Consider the following 8,504-nt stretch of genomic DNA (forward strand, 5'->3'; position numbering starts at 1 on the left):
TCTCCATTCTTTATTGGAGAGGTGCTCTCAGAAAGTGTTGCTGGGGATTTCCTGTTTGACTCCTTGATCATTGGCCTGTGGGGTCTCACAGGGTTCAGTCTTGTCCCCTAGACTTTTTAGCATCTACATGAAACTGCTGGGAGAGGTTTTCTGGAGTTTTGCAGTAAGGTGTCACTTGTATGTTGATGATCCCCAGCTCTATCACTGTTTTCCACCTAATTCCAAGAAAGTTGTTTCTGTCCTAAACCAATGTCTGGCAGCTGCAATGGACTGGATGAGGACAAACAAATTGAAGCTTAATCCAGACAAGACAGAGGTGCTACCAATCAGCTGAAAAACAAATACAGGAATAGGTATTCAACTCTCCCTGAAAACTTAAGTTTGCAATTTGCAGTTTGTTTGTATTTTTTCATTCAACTCTGACCCTGGAGGCCCAGGTTTCAGTAGTGACCAGAAATGCATTTGCACAGTTAAAACTTCAGCTAGCCAAATTCAATTACTCTGCTTTTGAGTTACACAATTAGCTCTCACATTCACCAGCAATTTGGTAATAAATTTTGAACACAAGTGACCTAAACAAATTGAAGTGTACAATTGTGCTCACCCTGCCAGGGCAGCACAAGGCAGAGGAAGTCATTTCTTTTACTTCTTTGAAGGACAACCTCTGTGTATCTGTAGACTGAGAAGGAAGCAAATGTGGTTGTGAACAGGACTCTAAAATGAACTTCCCCCTTAAACACACACTCTTAGCAAAAAGTTTCACAAAATGCTCTAAATGGAAAGTGTAGCACAGTTAGGTGTTGTGTGGCTGTTAAGGCCTACAGATCATTATCTGAGTTTGCATGGGCTAGATGAGACTCTTCAGAAGATTTAATTGGACAACTTGCTCTGCATACTGAACATCTCTTTTAACATGGTGTCTGTTTTGTCCCTGTTCAAACTCAATTAACTTGTCTCCCCCCGTTGGGCTGCACTGTGACTTATCACTGTTGCTTTTTAAATCTTTCATCCTACCAGCTGGGGCCAAGGCTGCCAATAGGTCCATCATGCCAGCCACTCATAGTTCCATAAGCTGTGCAAGCTTAGACAAGTCATTAATGCCATTTGGAGGCCGTGAAGGAAAGTGTTGCAGAGAAATAGAAAGTAATTGCCTTAAAATTGATTTTTTTTTTTGTTGGTGTTGTTGCTGCTGAAAAACAAATGGAATGGTCATAATCAAGAGGAAAGTGGCACCAATGAGTCCCAAAAGTAAGCAGGAACCAGATAGAATTGAGGACTGGCAGTCATTCCAGCCATTAGGCCTGCCAGATGAGAAACTCCAGGCATACTCCACTGCACAGTCCAGCTGAGACTCTAACATTATTACAGTTTGTATTACAATAGCAGCTGGAGGTTCAGCCATGATGAGGGCCCCTTTGTGGGCTAGGCAGCAAACCATATGCTGAGACCTGCTATCAGAAGAGAAAACATGAAATGTATCCTAAATTCTCCCCACCCACCCCATGCATACAGTGGGCCCTTGCTATCCACTGTGATTTGGTTCCAGGACCCTCCGTGAATAACAAAATCTGTGGATGCTCAAGTCCCATTAAATACAATGGCATAGCAAAATGGTGTCCCTTACATAAAATGGTAAAATCAAGGTTTGCTATTTGGAATTTATACTTTTTTTTTCATTTTCAAGCCATGGATGCGTGAACCATGGTAAAAAAAAAATCCATGGATAAGGAAGGCCAACTGTATTTTCTTAAAAATGGGACATAAAAGCATTGAAAAAATCACTGGTGCAGATGATGATGATGATGATGGGGGGGCTGCAGGTCAAATGCCTTTCAGAGTAACCCACTGGCCCAATATTGGAACATGCATTGAAATAATTTATTATTTTATAAATGAACCTTTAGCAGCATAGCCAATAGCAACAAGATCAAATCCGACAATTGGGCTTCAACCTTACAAAGCTCTCATTAAAAGATGCTCCTTTCCTATCTGTTTTCTGGAGCATATGGTCTATATGAAGTTTCAGTCACCATCCAGCTTGGGGTTTTAGTAGCTTCAGGGACAAGCCTGCTTAGATTTGAGAGCACTTGAAATAGTCCAAGACCCACTTTGGATCCTGGGTTTCATCCAAAGGCACATCACTGACAGATACACATCTTTAACTGTACCTTGTTAATAAATCACCACTCCCATTAATAGATGTTACATTAAGCAGTCCTTTCAACTCATGTTGGTTTGTAGTAGCTGGATTAATAGGATAGATTAGAATCATGAGAATAACCCACAACTGAAACAAATCTTTAAAGAACAAAAATAATTTTATATGGATTATATTCAAATAGAATTTCATCGGCGGGTTCAATGCTTCCATAAGAAGGTACTGAATCCCTAGCATGTATGGACATCTGTCAATTCTTCTCCCAGTTTCTGATTGTTGTCAGATCTATTAACTCTAGGAAAATCAATAGAGGGTGCCAAAATCTTTCAGAAGAGAACTTTCAGCCATGGGTGGGGGTGGGAGGGGCAGTGAAAGGGAGAAGCATTATTCCTTTTCCTTTGGGAAAAAAAGAACTTTGCAGGAGGTTGGGGTCAAATTTCATTATGAACAGGGCCACAATAACCATTGCTCCTGCCTTTCTGCTAGTGGCCGCTCACTTTATTTTTCATAATTATACCATATTGTAATGTTCAATTAGTCAACATAGCAATATGGGGAGAAATGGGAACAACCATTTCACATAACAGTGCAGCAGCTTTTGGGGTTATTACTAGAAAATAAAAATTGCAAACCTGAGGATCTGGAAGAAGTACCAGTAAGCTTTGTATCCCTCCTCCCCTCAAAATTCAGTGAGTTTAATTTCACTCAGGCAAAACACCTGCTATACTTTCACAACCCCTCAGACTGCAAAAAGGAGACATTTGGAGGTATTTTGGACTTTTCCCCAAATGCTGCATAAAGTGTTACATAAACTTTGAAAAACAGATTGACTAGAGACCAGAAACTTCCCTAGAGAAAAGATCTTGAGAAAGTTGTTACACTAGACAAGTATGTAAGAAGGTAAGAAATGAAGCTGTGTCTCTGGAGAAGACTTTTGTAGGTTTATTATTATTATTTTGTAACTGAAACACACTGGACATTTAACATCTTGTGTGAATTAATACTTCTGGGTATCTGTTCAAGGCCTGTTACTGGTTTTGTTTTTCCTCACATCTAAAACAAAACAAATGTATCAAAGCCTCCTCCCAGCTTGAGACTCTATAATGAATCACTCTTAACTCTTTTCACACATATAGATAGAAACTTTTCAAATGCTATCAGTAATTACATGATGACACACAGCCATTACATCATTACAAACTGAACACCCGATTGCAACATAGAGGCAAGTTAATGAACAGAGAAGAATCAATAGTTGCAAAGGCTGGGATAGGAATATTTTCATTCCTAATGTAATTCTGTCTAATTCGACACCACCAACATAAAAGAGGTCATCCGGTTTTGCAGAATAGAAGCATTGGGTTATGCTCAACATTATAAAATATGCGGTGCTTTGATTTTCATGCCTTCCAATTGTATCAATTTGGCAGCAACAGTCCAAATTAATCCTCTGGCATATCACTTTTCAGTTGTTTTAAAATGTCCCAATTTCTCATTCCTCCACCTACTTTCCCCTTTTGTCCTCTTCTAACTTCCGTTTCTGCAAACTGAGTCCAAAGTTCAAAAGTAAATGAAGGCAAATAGATGCAGTCTCTCTCAGCTCGTCTGTTCTTTGTTGTCAATCACTTTTGCCATGATACTCAGATTCTGATGTTGCTTGGGAAGGTTTGTGCCAGTTTTCATCTGTGAAATGTTGGTGGGTATGGATTCAGAGGGATCCTCAAACCAAACTTCTGTTAGTGGAAAACAGATACTAAGGAAATGTTATGAGTCTTTGTCCTTGCTGAAAAATTTGTCTTATTCTAAAGCATATCAGGGATACAGCTTGAAAAAAATCACTTATTTGACTGACAGGCTGTACAGACTGGCATTAAAGGCCAGCTTGGGGGTGGAGTGGGGGCATGGCATCCACCCAGTGCACACCCTGACTCCGACCTCATGCCAACATGATGCTGCGCCCTCCACCACACAGCAGGCGGCATCACGGCACTCCTCTGGCACTGCGTCCAGATGATGCAGCGCCAAAATAATGCCAAAAAGCCACGGTGCCTATGGCTATTGTGCCCTTTCCACAGTGCAAAAAGGAGTCACTTTTTGCACCATGGAAAGGCCAGATCAGGGCTGCAGCATGTAGTTGCCATGGCCCTGATCCAGCAAAGAAAGAGGTAGCTGCAGGCCACCTCGTAGGGTGGTCTGTTCAGCCCCTCAAAGCCCCTTTCTTGGGGGTTGCCAGGTTGAGACTTTCCCCTCCTCCTCCTCCTCCTCCTCCTCCCCCATGCAGCCAGGCCTCCTCTGACCTGCCACCACCTCCTCCTCCACATTGCCATCGCCGCCACCACCGCTGCCATCATCCTCCTCACAGCTGCCGCCACCGCCATCACACAGGGCTGCTGCCACTGCTGCCGCTGCTGCCACCTCCTCCTCTTCCTCACCCTCCTGCATGCTGCTGCCGCAGCCATTGCTATTGCGGTGGTGATAGTGGCAGCAGGCCAGAGGAGGCCTGGCTGGCGCTGGAGGGGGAGAGGTGGAAGCTGCCGCCTCCTTCTCCTCTTCCTCACCCCTCTTTCTCCTCCTCCAGCACCAGCCAGCCCTCCTCTGGCCTGCCACCGCAACCATCGCAATTGGGCGGGGCTGGGCTGGGGCTGCCGCCTCCTCCTCCACCTCTTCTTCACGGCCACTGCCACCATCATGCAGAGCTGCTGCTGCCACCGCCACCTCCTCCTCTTCCTCACCCTCCTCCACGTGGCCACCACCACCACCATGCTGGGCTTCTGCCTCTGCTGCCACTGCTATTGCAGCAGTGGCAGTAGAAGCCCTGCATGATGTCGGTAGCGGCGTCAAGCCAGAGGAGGCCTGGCCAGCACTGGAGGAAGAGAGGTGAGAAAGTGGAGGATTAAGAGGAGGAGGCGGCCTTTGTGGCTGGAAGTTCTGCCCCTTCTTCCGGCCAGTGGCCTCCCTGATTGCTTGGGAGGCTGGGAAGGGGCAGGACATCTGACCACAAAGGCCACTGGGGCTTGAAGGCAGCTGGAAGTCCTGCCGTTTCCTCTGGCCAGTAGCCTTCCTGATTGGTTGAGAGTCTGGAAAGGGGCAGGACCTCTGACTGCAAAGGCCACTGGGGCTTGTAGGTAGCTGGAAATCCTGCCACTTCTTCCTGCTGGTGGCCTCCCTGATTGGTTGGGAGGCTGGGAAGGGGTGGGACCTCTGACCGCAAAGGCCACTTGGGCTTTTAGACAGCCAAAAGTCCCACCCCTTCCTGGCCTCCCAACTAATCAGGGAGGCTGCTGGGCAGGACTTCCGGCCACAAGCTTGAACTGTGATTTCAACCCAAAATCTCATTATTAACTGTTCATCCTCCCTTTCATATTTGTATTATGTGACTTTTAGCTTGTTAGCTACATTTGCACAAAAAGCTTCTCCTGTCAGCTGCAGAACTTCTGTCTGCCAAAAGATGACTGTGGAGTTTATCAGACAAGGGAAATTGGAAGTATAATCCAATGACAATCTGAACGCAATCATGAGGTTTAACATTATTGTGTGATAACCCACTACATACAAATTTGGGCAATGGGAAGTCAGTCCAAACGCAATCATGGAGTTTCACGTTATTGCATGATAGACTGCCACACGCAAATTTGGGCAATGGCATGCTATTTTTGGGCAATGGGGAGCCAGTTCGAATGCAATGAACATTCATGTAATTTCGCTAAACTAGCGACTTTATGTGAATGCGTTCTGGCCCCACTTTCTTTTCATTCGAAGTTAAGAGAAATTGCTCCTGTGTGATAAACTTCTGTGTCTGTCTAATAAATGTTCTGTCTTCTCCTCAATGTTTGTATGGAATTCAAAAGATAATCACCTTTTTATCCAGCAGGGCCCTGGAGTTCAAAAACTCTTTTACAGGGAGTGTGTGTAATGTGTGCATTTTTAAAACCATTTCTGCCTTTCTATTCTAGAGGCCCATTTAGTGTCTGAACTCTTTATTCTTATTTCTATGAACTTATTTATTTGTGTGTTGAATACAAATATTAACAATTTATCTTAGTCTTTATCATGACTAATGACATTACCAGGGGCATGTCCTTTGTAACATCACCCTTGTAAAATTACCCGGGACAACTCCTGTGACGTGATCAGGAGACAGACATATATTTGAAGTTTTGATATTAAACCTAAAGGCCTAACAATCCTGACCTGGACACGTTATATAAGAAACAAGATCTACTTCCATAATTCCTACTTCCATTCATGCCATCTTTGCTATAAATACAGTGTTGACCAATTAAGAAGCAGAGTACTCCCCTGTTACCAAATATATGTGAGCTTTCTGCCAGTGTCTTCCCATTCTCCCCAATCATCCCTTAACAGAGTTTACTCTGCAAAAACTCCTCTCTGAAGTCACAGAGATTTTGATAAGCTATCACTGTGTTAAATGTCTGCCTGAGGAGCTCTAGGGGAAAATACACACAGACAAAGCCTTGCGTTCATGCATATGAATTTGATAACGCATCGAACTGGCTCTCTCCTAGAATGTGAAAATTCAGACAGCAGCATAGACACAGCTCATGTGGCAGAAGCCTTGTGAACTATCCTAGGACTCCTGAGGTTTTAGCAGCCTTTCTTACCTAATTGGTGTGCTTGATTACTTCTGGGGAAGATTTTTTTCCTCTTCAGTTTTCTTCACTGAGTCTGAATTTCTGTCTCCAGGAGTCTCCTTTGGTAATTCTGTAGTGAAAAGGCAACTGGTTTCAGTGATAAGATTGTTTCATTATATGAGAAAATGAATAATAATTAGAACAGTATACTAATAATGTTCTAATAGAGGGAATCCTGTTGTCTACTGGATTGGAGTGTCAGCAAACTATGACAGTGAGAATCTTAGGTGGGTAAGAATTGTTACGTTCCAGACTTATTCTGTGTCTACTAGATTTCTAGGAACAGTGGTTCTGGATTATAAAAAAACTGCCCGGTTGACCACCACCTCCTCAGGAATCACTTTGCTGATGACAGCTAAAAAGAGAAAGCTGAGTCAGTGTGAAAGGGAATAGGTTGTTAGAAACCTGAAAACATTCACTTAGAAGAAAACCACACAAAATGCCCGATATCACAGATAAGAATCATGTGGTCCTCTAGATGCTATTGGACCAAATTCCCAACATTTCTTACTAGTGATGTAAGTTTTCATAAATTGCATTCTCACAGGTAAGAACAAATAACTTCAACACCTTTCTTCTCACTGCAAGAAAGTAAGTGAAAACTGCACAGTTTTTGGAAGACTTTTCCCATTTTGGGGTTTATTCTGTGCAAGTTAATGTATATGGAGATTTTGCACAGAAAACAGCATTTTTTGTACATTTTATTTTCTGCGTAGGAAACATTGTTTTCTATGGAGGAAACTCATATGTATTTTCTACACAGAATAAGTCTGGAACGTAACAATTCTTACCTACCTAAGTTTCTCACTGTCATAGTTTGCTGACACTCCAGAAATCCATTTTGTAACTATTTTTTAAAGCATATTTTTAAATATTTTCTCCATCCATATTCTCACCATTGCATAATCTGATTAAGGCTCCCAGAAATTTTAGTCCCAACAACACCTGGACATATGTAATACAGACAACGTATGATATCCACTGATCTTTTATCCTCAGATACAACTATCTGTGGCTTGAAAATATTCAGAAATACATAAATTACAAAAAACAAATCATGCCTTTACTATTTAATATAAGAGATACCTTTTTACTATGCCACTGTATATAATGGGACTTTAGCATCCACCAATGTTGGTATCCATGAGGGGGTCCCAGAACCAAACTCCAGTGGATACCAAGGCCTCACTGTAATAACATTGTTTTTTCTCAACTTTAAAGAGAAACAAATCTGAAATAATTTATTACAGCCCATGGCCACCATAACAAAGAGAGAACATTAACGCAAGTTACAAAACATCAATACAGGTGCACCATATTCTTACATAAAATATATAAAATGTATATTTGAAGGGATGTCATATTGAGGAGGGAACAAGCTTGTTTTCTTCTGCTCCAGAGAACAGGACCCTGAACAATGGATGCAAGCTGCAGGAAAAGAGATTCCACCTGAACATTAGGAGGAACTTCCTGACAGTAAGGGCTGTTCGACAGTGGAATGCACTCCCTCGGAGGGTGATAGAGTCTCCTTCCTTGGAGGTCTTTAAACAGAGGCTGGATGGCCATCTGTCAGGGATGCTTTGATTTGGATTTCCTGCATTGCAGGGGGTTGGACTGGATGGCCCTAGTGGTCTCTTCCAACTCTATGATTCTATGATTCTATGATTCTATGATTCTATGATATAGAATCAAAT

At 42.7% G+C, this 8,504-nt stretch overlaps 1 long non-coding RNA gene across 1 annotated transcript; it reads right to left on the reverse strand.

The window, feature by feature from the left end:
* Window positions 1-3,276: 3,276 nt before the first annotated feature.
* LOC121919680 lies at window positions 3,277-8,193 on the reverse strand. The gene is made up of 3 exons (XR_006101553.1): window positions 8,136-8,193; window positions 6,781-6,880; window positions 3,277-3,891 (listed from the first exon to the last, which is right to left on the reverse strand). It is a non-coding gene; the product is annotated as an uncharacterized LOC121919680 (long non-coding RNA).
* Window positions 8,194-8,504: the final 311 nt, after the last annotated feature.

This window comes from Sceloporus undulatus, chromosome 1 (assembly GCF_019175285.1).
Source record: "Sceloporus undulatus isolate JIND9_A2432 ecotype Alabama chromosome 1, SceUnd_v1.1, whole genome shotgun sequence".
Taxonomy (NCBI): domain Eukaryota; kingdom Metazoa; phylum Chordata; class Lepidosauria; order Squamata; family Phrynosomatidae; genus Sceloporus; species Sceloporus undulatus.